General features: G+C 38.6%; 1 long non-coding RNA gene across 1 annotated transcript; it reads right to left on the reverse strand.

Moving 5' to 3' along the window:
- Window positions 1-6,827: 6,827 nt before the first annotated feature.
- Window positions 6,828-8,556, reverse strand: LOC150009226 (uncharacterized). Its single transcript, XR_016511150.1, has 2 exons — window positions 8,466-8,556; window positions 6,828-7,246 (listed from the first exon to the last, which is right to left on the reverse strand). It is a non-coding gene; the product is annotated as an uncharacterized LOC150009226 (long non-coding RNA).
- Window positions 8,557-8,731: the final 175 nt, after the last annotated feature.

Below are 8,731 nucleotides of genomic sequence, written 5' to 3' on the forward strand. Positions count from 1 at the left end.
CAGTGACAGTGGCAGGTCAGCAGAAAGCACTTTAAAAAGTAGGGAGAGAAACTTGGGAAGCGGTCCCAGCACCAGCCCAGACCACACAGCTATGGTTCCAGCACCAGGGAAAATAAAGCCTCATTGCTTCTGAATGTGCAAACCAGTGGGGGTTGAGGTGGAGGAAGAGACCGCTGGTCTCTAGGCAGAATCTGCTTGTTTAAAAGGCTCCTACAGTCCTAGAACATTTGCAAACCCACCCACTCTGGGAACAACGGCCAGAGCAACAGCTAGAGGGGCGCCAGTCTCATGTGGAAGTGGGAGAAGTGCTTGGAAAAGGGGCAGGTGCTGAGCAAGCAGCATTGTTCCCTCTCAGAGCCCCTCCCCAACATACAGTATCGAAACGTGGTGAAACGGGTCACCCAATATTGACGAATACCGAAGGCTCCACCCCTTACAACATAACAGGTGTGACACCTCAACCTAAGACACAGAAGCAAACTGACACAGGAACCTGTCAAGATGAGGAGACAGAGAAGTATGGCCCAAAAGAAGGAATGAATCAAGGTCCCGGTGGGAGAACTAAGCGACGAGGAGATAGCAAACCTAACAGAGAGTTCAAAATACTCGTGATAATGATGCTCACAGGCTTAATACATATGCTTAAGTATGGCAAATGCATAAGGGAAGAAAAGAAGGCTATGCTAAATGAAACAAAGAAAAACCCACACAAAACCAATGGTGAAGGGAAGAAAACCGGGGTTCAAATCAATTATTTGGAACATAATGGAGAAAAAAAACAGTCAACCAGTGCAGAATGAGGAAACAAAAATTTTTTTAAATGAAAAGGGGCTTAGAAACCTCTGGGACAACTTTAAATGTGCCAACATCCAAATCATAGGGGTGCCAGAAGAAGAAGAGGAAGAGCAAGAAATTGAAAGCTTATGTGAAAAATAATAAATAAAACTCCCCAAATTTGGCAAGGGAAATAAACATACAAGTCCAGGAAGCACAGAGAATCCCAAACAAGGTAGACCCAAAGAGGACCACACCAAGACACATCATCATTAAAATGCCAAAGGTTCAAGATAAAGAGAGAATCTTAAAAGCAGCAAGAGAAAAGCAGAGAGTTACCTACAAGGTGTTCCTATAAGACTATCAGCTGATTTCTCAAAAGAAACTTTGCAGGCAAGAAGGGACTGACAAGAAGTATTCAAGCAAAGACCTACAACCAAGATTACTCTATCCAGCAAAGCTATCATTTAAAATGGAAGGGCAGATAAAGTGCTTCCCAGACAAGGTAAAGCTAAAGGAGTTCATCAACATCAGGCCATTATTATATGAAATGTTAAAGGGACTTATTTAAGAAAAAGATCCAAGCTATCAACATTAAAATGACAACAAACTCACAACTATCAACAACTGAATCTAAAAGGTAAAAACAAAAACAAACTAAGCAAACAACCAGAATAGGAACAGAACCATAGGTATGGGGATCATTTGGAGGGCTATCATCTGGGAGGGGGAAGGGGAAGAAATGGGGAAATGGTTCAGGGATTAAGAAGCAAAATTGGTTGGTACAAAATAGATAGGGGTGAGTTAAGAATAATATAGGAAAGGGTGAAGTCAAAGAACTTATATGCACAGCCCATGGACATGAACTAAGGGGGATGGGATTGCTGGAAGGAAGGGGGATACTGGGCAGAGGGGAGCAAAAGGAAAAAAATTCAGACTACTGTAACAACATAATCAATAAACTATACTTAAAAAAGAAACAAAAAATATACTGATGCTGACCTTCAGACATCCCAGCTCCAGGATATTTGCTGACCTTCAACCATGGAGCCAGGATGCTGTGAAGCCAGGATGACACACACCGGACCATCACTTATCTTACCAGAATGGACTGTCCTCGTCTGCACGTAGAGAACTTTGCAACCCTCTCCCTTGATCTCTTTGTTCTGCTCCCCCCTCTCTCCTTATGAAAACCTCTGCCTGCGCTAAGATGTGTAGATGGGCTTTGAGACAAGATTCTCCCATCTTTCTGGGGAGATGGACTTTGAGACACAAGTACCCCATCTTCCAGATGGTCAACATCTGCAAATAAACCACTTTCCTTTACATCAGCATCCGCTTCTTGAGTATTGGCTTTCATTGTGGCAGGCAGCCGGACCTGCTTTCAATTACATGCCCAACTTGACAGGACAGCTGCCTGCATATGAGGATGGAAATGGAAGGGCAATCAGTCCAGACTTCTCAGCACCAGTCAAGAGACAAAAAGCAGCAGACAAGAAATCCATAAACTACCATAATTCATTCAACAGTGTTACAGCGCTTCTGCTATGTGCTGGACACTGTGCAGGACATTTCAGATACAAATATGAATAAGAAATATCTTCTCCCTCCCCCCCAGAAGCTCACAGTCTGGTAGAAAAATGCCATCTGCAAACTGATAATGGTCACCCATTTTGGAAACTCACAACACGTGGCAATGATCTTTGCCAGGCTGGTTTGAGTCCAATGGGAAGTGGGCAGCACAATGTAAAGTGTATCAGATGTCTTCTGCCAAAAAGACACCCCCTTCTCTCTACCTCCTCCCACTATGGCAATACTTCCTGAAATTCTATCCAGATTTGTCTAACAATTTAAAAAAAAAAAAACTTGGCTAGTGATTGTCATCCTAAACCTACTTTTCTACTTCTAGCTGAAATCATCCACATGAAGAGAACGGGTGTTTGGGGAAGTGAGGAAATAAACAAGAACTAATTCGGAAGATAGAGCACTATAGCCAGAAAGAATGCAGGAAAATGGCACCTGGAGACAGATGATCTCTGAAAAGACAGGGAAAATGCAAATTAAAAATCTTTAGGCACAAGAATCCATTAACTTCCTAATTTCAAGTGGAAGCTGCCTCCAGAATGTAATCACTTCAAAATGCTCCCTAGGGCTGGTCTCCCTTTTCTTTCCCCAGAGGGAAGAAGAGACCCAATGAGGGGTCTCTGCCACCATCTCTCCAAAGCATTTGTCACTTAAATGTTCTGGTTCCTAACCTCACTATTATTATGCTGCTCTCCTGGAGCGTTTGGGTGTCATGGTTGGGGAGGGTGGTGGTAAAAACAGAAGAGGGTTTGATACGGCCATATGCCAGAAAAAGAGGGAGCTATGGGTGAATAAATATTCATTTAAGGAAAAACAGGCTTACAAAGGAAAAGAGAACTAGAAGAAGAAAGCTTTTAACTGATACATGCCCAAAATGTTACTCAGTTATTATTCTCTTCTACTAGGTTGGTCACTTTTGACAGATCTATATGTGTTCTTTACCTTTAAACCCCAGATTTCTCCTCTCACTTACTGGCCATTGAAAGTATTAAAAGAAAAATTTCAATCGCTTTTTATTATTATATTTTTAATCTTCACCCGAGGATATGTTGATTGATTTTAAAGAGAGGAAGGAAGAGAAGACAGAAACATTAATGTAAGAGAGAAACATCGATCGGTTACCTCCTGTATGCACCCCAACTGGGGACTGAACCCACAACCTAGGTATGTGCCCTGACCAGGGATCAAACCCACAATCTTTTGGTGTATGAGACGACACTCCAACAAACTGACCGACCCAGCCAGGGCTTCAATCACTTTTTAATTGCATTTTCTGTGATTTGGTTCGTTTAGATTCTAAACATTATGGACAAAACTAGATTAAATGTACCCAATGCAAGGTTAAAATCTTCAGGCAAAAAAATCCATTAACTCTAATACTTTAAGAAGATGAGCCTAATTTCAAATGAAAGCTGCCTCTAGAATATATTGTTAAGCCTGTCTGGATACAATTTGTTTCGACAAACACTCCAGAAATTCACATAAAATTCCACTGACCTAAATTTAAATTGCCCATGGAGCAAAAAAAATTTTTGACAGCTTCAGATGAATCCTAAAGGCTGACAATGCTTGGAAGAAAAACAGTAAAGAAAGTATATAGCTATGATGGATCAGTTAGAAATTGTAGTTCTGGGTAATTTACCTCAATTAAAGACTACCTACATTTTATTTGATTAACACAGTTGATCTGGAGGTCCTATTTAGATTCAACCTGAAATACCAAAAGTAAAACTCTTTCTCTACAGGCTTTATTGTGAAAAAAATAAAACAAATTGTTCTTCAAAGTATTAAAAACCAAAATTGCAGTTATTAATGAAATACTAGAATGTAAAAATGTTTTCCTCTGTGAACTATCAATATATCTTTTTGTAGTTGTAATCCTTTTCATTCATTAGTTTTCCTACTGTGGCCCAAATAGAATCAATACGTTATAAGAAAACGTTTTCCTAAAGCACCCTTCATTTGTAGGAACCCCTAAAGTCAAATTTCACAGACTATCATGGGCAAATAATCAGTTACTTTGTGCATTGAATCACCTTACTGAACAGATTTTGTGGGAAATATTTTCACATGCCACTCTCAAAGTTGGTATTAGAATATTTTAAACACATGCAAATTCTCACATTGCCTAACTCTCTCTCACCAAACTACGATATAGATAAAATAGAATTAATATTTATTGATTTTCCTACAAATGAAAAGACTGGTAAGTTGCAAATCACTTTTAAATACAAGTAAACTGATAGAAGCATCTACATTATTCAAAGTTCAGGAGTGGGCGACGGAAATTTCCCTCTGTGTTAGAACTTAAATGCCTTTTCCTTCTCTTTGCTCTCTTTCAAGATCTTATCTCATCTGAGCCTACCATCACTACTCCAGTTCACAAGACTTTGTGACTTTCCATCCTTTGAGACCCAGCTCAGGCATCTCCTCCATGAAGCCTTCCCAGACTACCCAGGGCACCATGATTTCAAAGTACCTACTGCTTCTGCCATTAACCTATGGCTGGGTGGCATTACTTGAGCAATATTCAAGCTTTCTATTGACCACTTATTACAGGTGCTGTTGAAGCAACAAGTGATGAATTGGGTTAGATGTCCTGAGAACCAGATTAAAACTTTTTTTTTAGTTACACTCCCAACTAGACTATGAACTTATTTTTAACACGGTTATCATGTTGCTTATCCTCTTTCCATCCCATGTAATAACATGCAATAACATCTGCTATAAGGGTGATCATATCCATTTGTGTAGAAGATCCCCTGAACTGAGACATCATTTTCAACTATCTGTAAGAGGTCTGTCTCTGAGACTAGAAATGGAAACCAGCAGTCCAAAAGGACAGGACTAGGTTACTCTTGACTTCAGTGGTAGCCACTGGGCCAAGAAGACAGCACCCAGGGCCAAGGATATTATCATATAGTGACAACCAAGGAATGAGAGAAGAATGCCAGAAAGGAGCCACTAGAACTACCCCAAATGCCTGGACCCAGAACAGGATTTGTGACCCATGAGTTCAATACTATGAGTGGATCAGAAATCCACATTATGTAAGGATTTTTTAAAGAAATTCTTTTGACATCCTCCAAATTTCTCTTTTGTTCTCTACACATATTAGTTTAAGTTGCTTTGAAAATCCAGTCTACCTCAACTCTATTAAGGGAGAAGAATTACAGTAGTCCCTCTCTATATTGCGGTTCATTTATTTTGGCCTCACTGTATTGCGGGATTTTTGAAAATATTATACTTAATTATTTATCGCGGATTTTTTGCTATATCGCAGGATTTTGCGGTACTGCATACATCTGTTGTTAAAGTTACGGAGGTTTAAAAGTGTAGAACAAATGTTAGGTTCCTACTTCGCGGAGGGGTCTAGAACGTAATACCCAGGATAAATGAGTGATATAGATTTCACCTTTGCCTGGTAAACATAGGGCCAGAAGAACATGGTAGGGCAACACACAATGGAATGGGGTAATTTGGAGGAAAAATGGGGGCCACTGCCTGGTTCTAAGCCCTGGAAGGTCTAGAGTGTTTTTTACCAAGGATGGCAGCATTTTGAAACAGACAAACAATGCATTATTTGGAATAAGTTCCGCTCCTCACACAAAAAACCAAAAGTACATTTACATTAAAAATTGAAAGTGTGTTATCTGCAAAAATACAGAGAATACATGCTACATATCAATACTTTCTATAGTACAGAGTAACACATTATTGAATAAAGATTATCATACTCTTTAATGAACAATAAGCTTTTTCTCCTTGACAGTATAAACACGGTCTGTTTTCCCAATTACTTTTGTACAAAATGTAAACACTATTCTTCCATCATAAAATGTTGAAGCTCAGCTAAAAGATTGCAGGTAGTACTTACAATAGTTACTCTGCATACACTTTTTTAATGAAAAAAACGTGTCGTATGTATTGTGAAATAGCTTTTCTGTGGTATTAACTACTTTTAAAATAATGCAAATAAATTATTTTAGATTTTTAAAATTAAACTTATTGGAGTGACATTGGTTAATAAGGTCATATAGATTTCAAGTGTTCATTTCTATGACACAAGATCTGTGTGTTGCATTGTGTGCCCACCACCCAAAGACAAATCATCTTCCATCACCATATGTTTGACCCCCTTTACCCTTTACTACCCCGCAACCTGCTTCCCTCCAGCAACCACCATACTATGTATGGTCTGTGTCTAGGAGTTGGTTTTATATCCCACATATGAGTGAAACTATGTGGTTCTCAGCTTTTTCTGACTGACGTATTTCATTTAGCATAATATCCTCAAGGTCCATCCATGTTATTTAAGCTACCTAGAAATTTCCTACCATTATTCCGATAATATAAAATAAAATTCAAATTAATCATATAATTAGAAGTTATATACTTACGACTTACACAAATTTATATTACAAGTTATATGCTTAAAATGTTTAAGTATACATTCTTAACCTTAAATATAAATTCTCAAGATAAATTTATTAACATCTCAGTGCCTCACATTTTTTTAATTAATTGATTTTAGAGAGAAAGAAAAAGGCGGAGAGGAGAGAGAGAGCCATCAATCCGTTGTTCCACTCACTTATGCACTCATTGGTTGATTGTTGTACGTACCCTGACCAGGGATCAAACCTGCAACTTTGGCATATCATGATGATGCTCTAACGAACTGAGCTACCCAGCCAGGGCAGTGCTTCATTTCTTTAAATTTGTGTGATGTTTCAGTAGAAGCAACAAAATTGTGGTTCAGTTCTTAGGTGAAATTTGCTGAAACTTCTTGAGATACTCCCGTAATCGTTAAATCCACTTGTTTTGAGGGGAGACAAACAGTAAATCTGAAAGACTGGATCAAGTTTCTCTTGTCTACCTTAAAGTTTACCTATAAAAAATTAATTAAAAGCACTGATTTTTAAAAATATAATATCAGCATGAAATTTGGGGTAACTAGTCTCCCTGGAAACATGAGACATGTCCAGAAAGTATCCAGCCATTTACTATGAAAAATAAGAGATGTTTACTGGAGAAGATACAAGAAACATTGTACCTAGGACAATGATGCCTCGACCCCCTTCAAAGTAGGCACCTTGGTACCTCACACAGCTCTCCCAATCACTATCAACTGCCCTGTCATATTTTCCTGAATCTCACTGACAGTCCGAAATCTCTTCCCTTTCAAAGGTGATTTTAGTTTTAGGAAAAGCCAGAAGTCGCAGGATGCCAAATCTGGGCTGTAGGGGGACTGAGTAACCTGGGTGATTTTATGTTTCACAAAAAAACTCTGCATGAGACGTGATGCAGCTGCCAATCACCAGTTATCCATAGCTGCAGCCTTCTGAGTCATCTGAATAGTTTCCCACAAAGGAATGTTCACGCTTAATGCAAAATCTGATGCAGAATCCTTGCTCTAGTCACTCAGTCATTTTGAATGGGATGGCCACACAGTGCACATGCTCACTTAGTGGTGTCTACTGACCCCACCGACTAGTACAGTGAAGTCGTCACTATTCACGGGTGTGCATTCCAGTCCACTCTCCTTGGCTGCCAGGTTACACCGATGTCGCACAAACTGTCCTCATTATACCAACAATGGCTGGACTTTTTCTGGACAGACCTCATATGAAATAAAGTTCTTTCTTTCAAAGGAAGAAAAATTATTTTTTAAAATCCTTACTTGAGGACATACTTATTGATTTTAGAGAAGGGAAAGAAGGGAGAAAAGCATTGATGTGAGAGAGAAACACTGATCTGTTGCCTCTCAAACAAGCCCTGACCAGGGACTAAACCCACACCATAGGCATGTGCTCTGACTGGGAATTGAACCTGCAACTTTCCATTTTATGGAATGACACTCTATAACCAACTGAGCCACACTAGCCAGGGTGGGAAAATTCCTTTTTTTTTTCCCCAGAAACTTCACTCAATATATTTCTTTAAGTTAACTTTTCTATGTCTGGGAAATGGGGTACTGAATATGCTCAAAACTAAAAAATATTAGCTAAAAATGTACTTAATTTAGAAATTATAAAAATAGAATACATCAATCAAATATATTCTATACCAATCATACACTACATTTTTATGATATAAAATATACTTACAGAACTTTAGTATCAGCATAAAATAATTATAGAGTATTGGAGTGGGAGAGCCTGGTTATTCAATCTTATCTTTGATTGAGTTCTATGTAAATAGAAACTTACTATTAAGAACTATTTTTGGTACAAAAAGTAATCAGATCCAAGTGTTTAGGAATAACCTGAGATGTTAGAAAAGAGATGTATACAATCAAAACTGGTTCCTTAAATGGCATTAATAATTAAATGTGCATTAAATTAAATGGCAGTAAAATATTAGAAATATTAAC

This window comes from Furipterus horrens, unplaced genomic scaffold (assembly GCF_987537825.1).
Source record: "Furipterus horrens unplaced genomic scaffold, mFurHor1.1.pri manual_scaffold_5, whole genome shotgun sequence".
NCBI classification, from domain to species: domain Eukaryota; kingdom Metazoa; phylum Chordata; class Mammalia; order Chiroptera; family Furipteridae; genus Furipterus; species Furipterus horrens.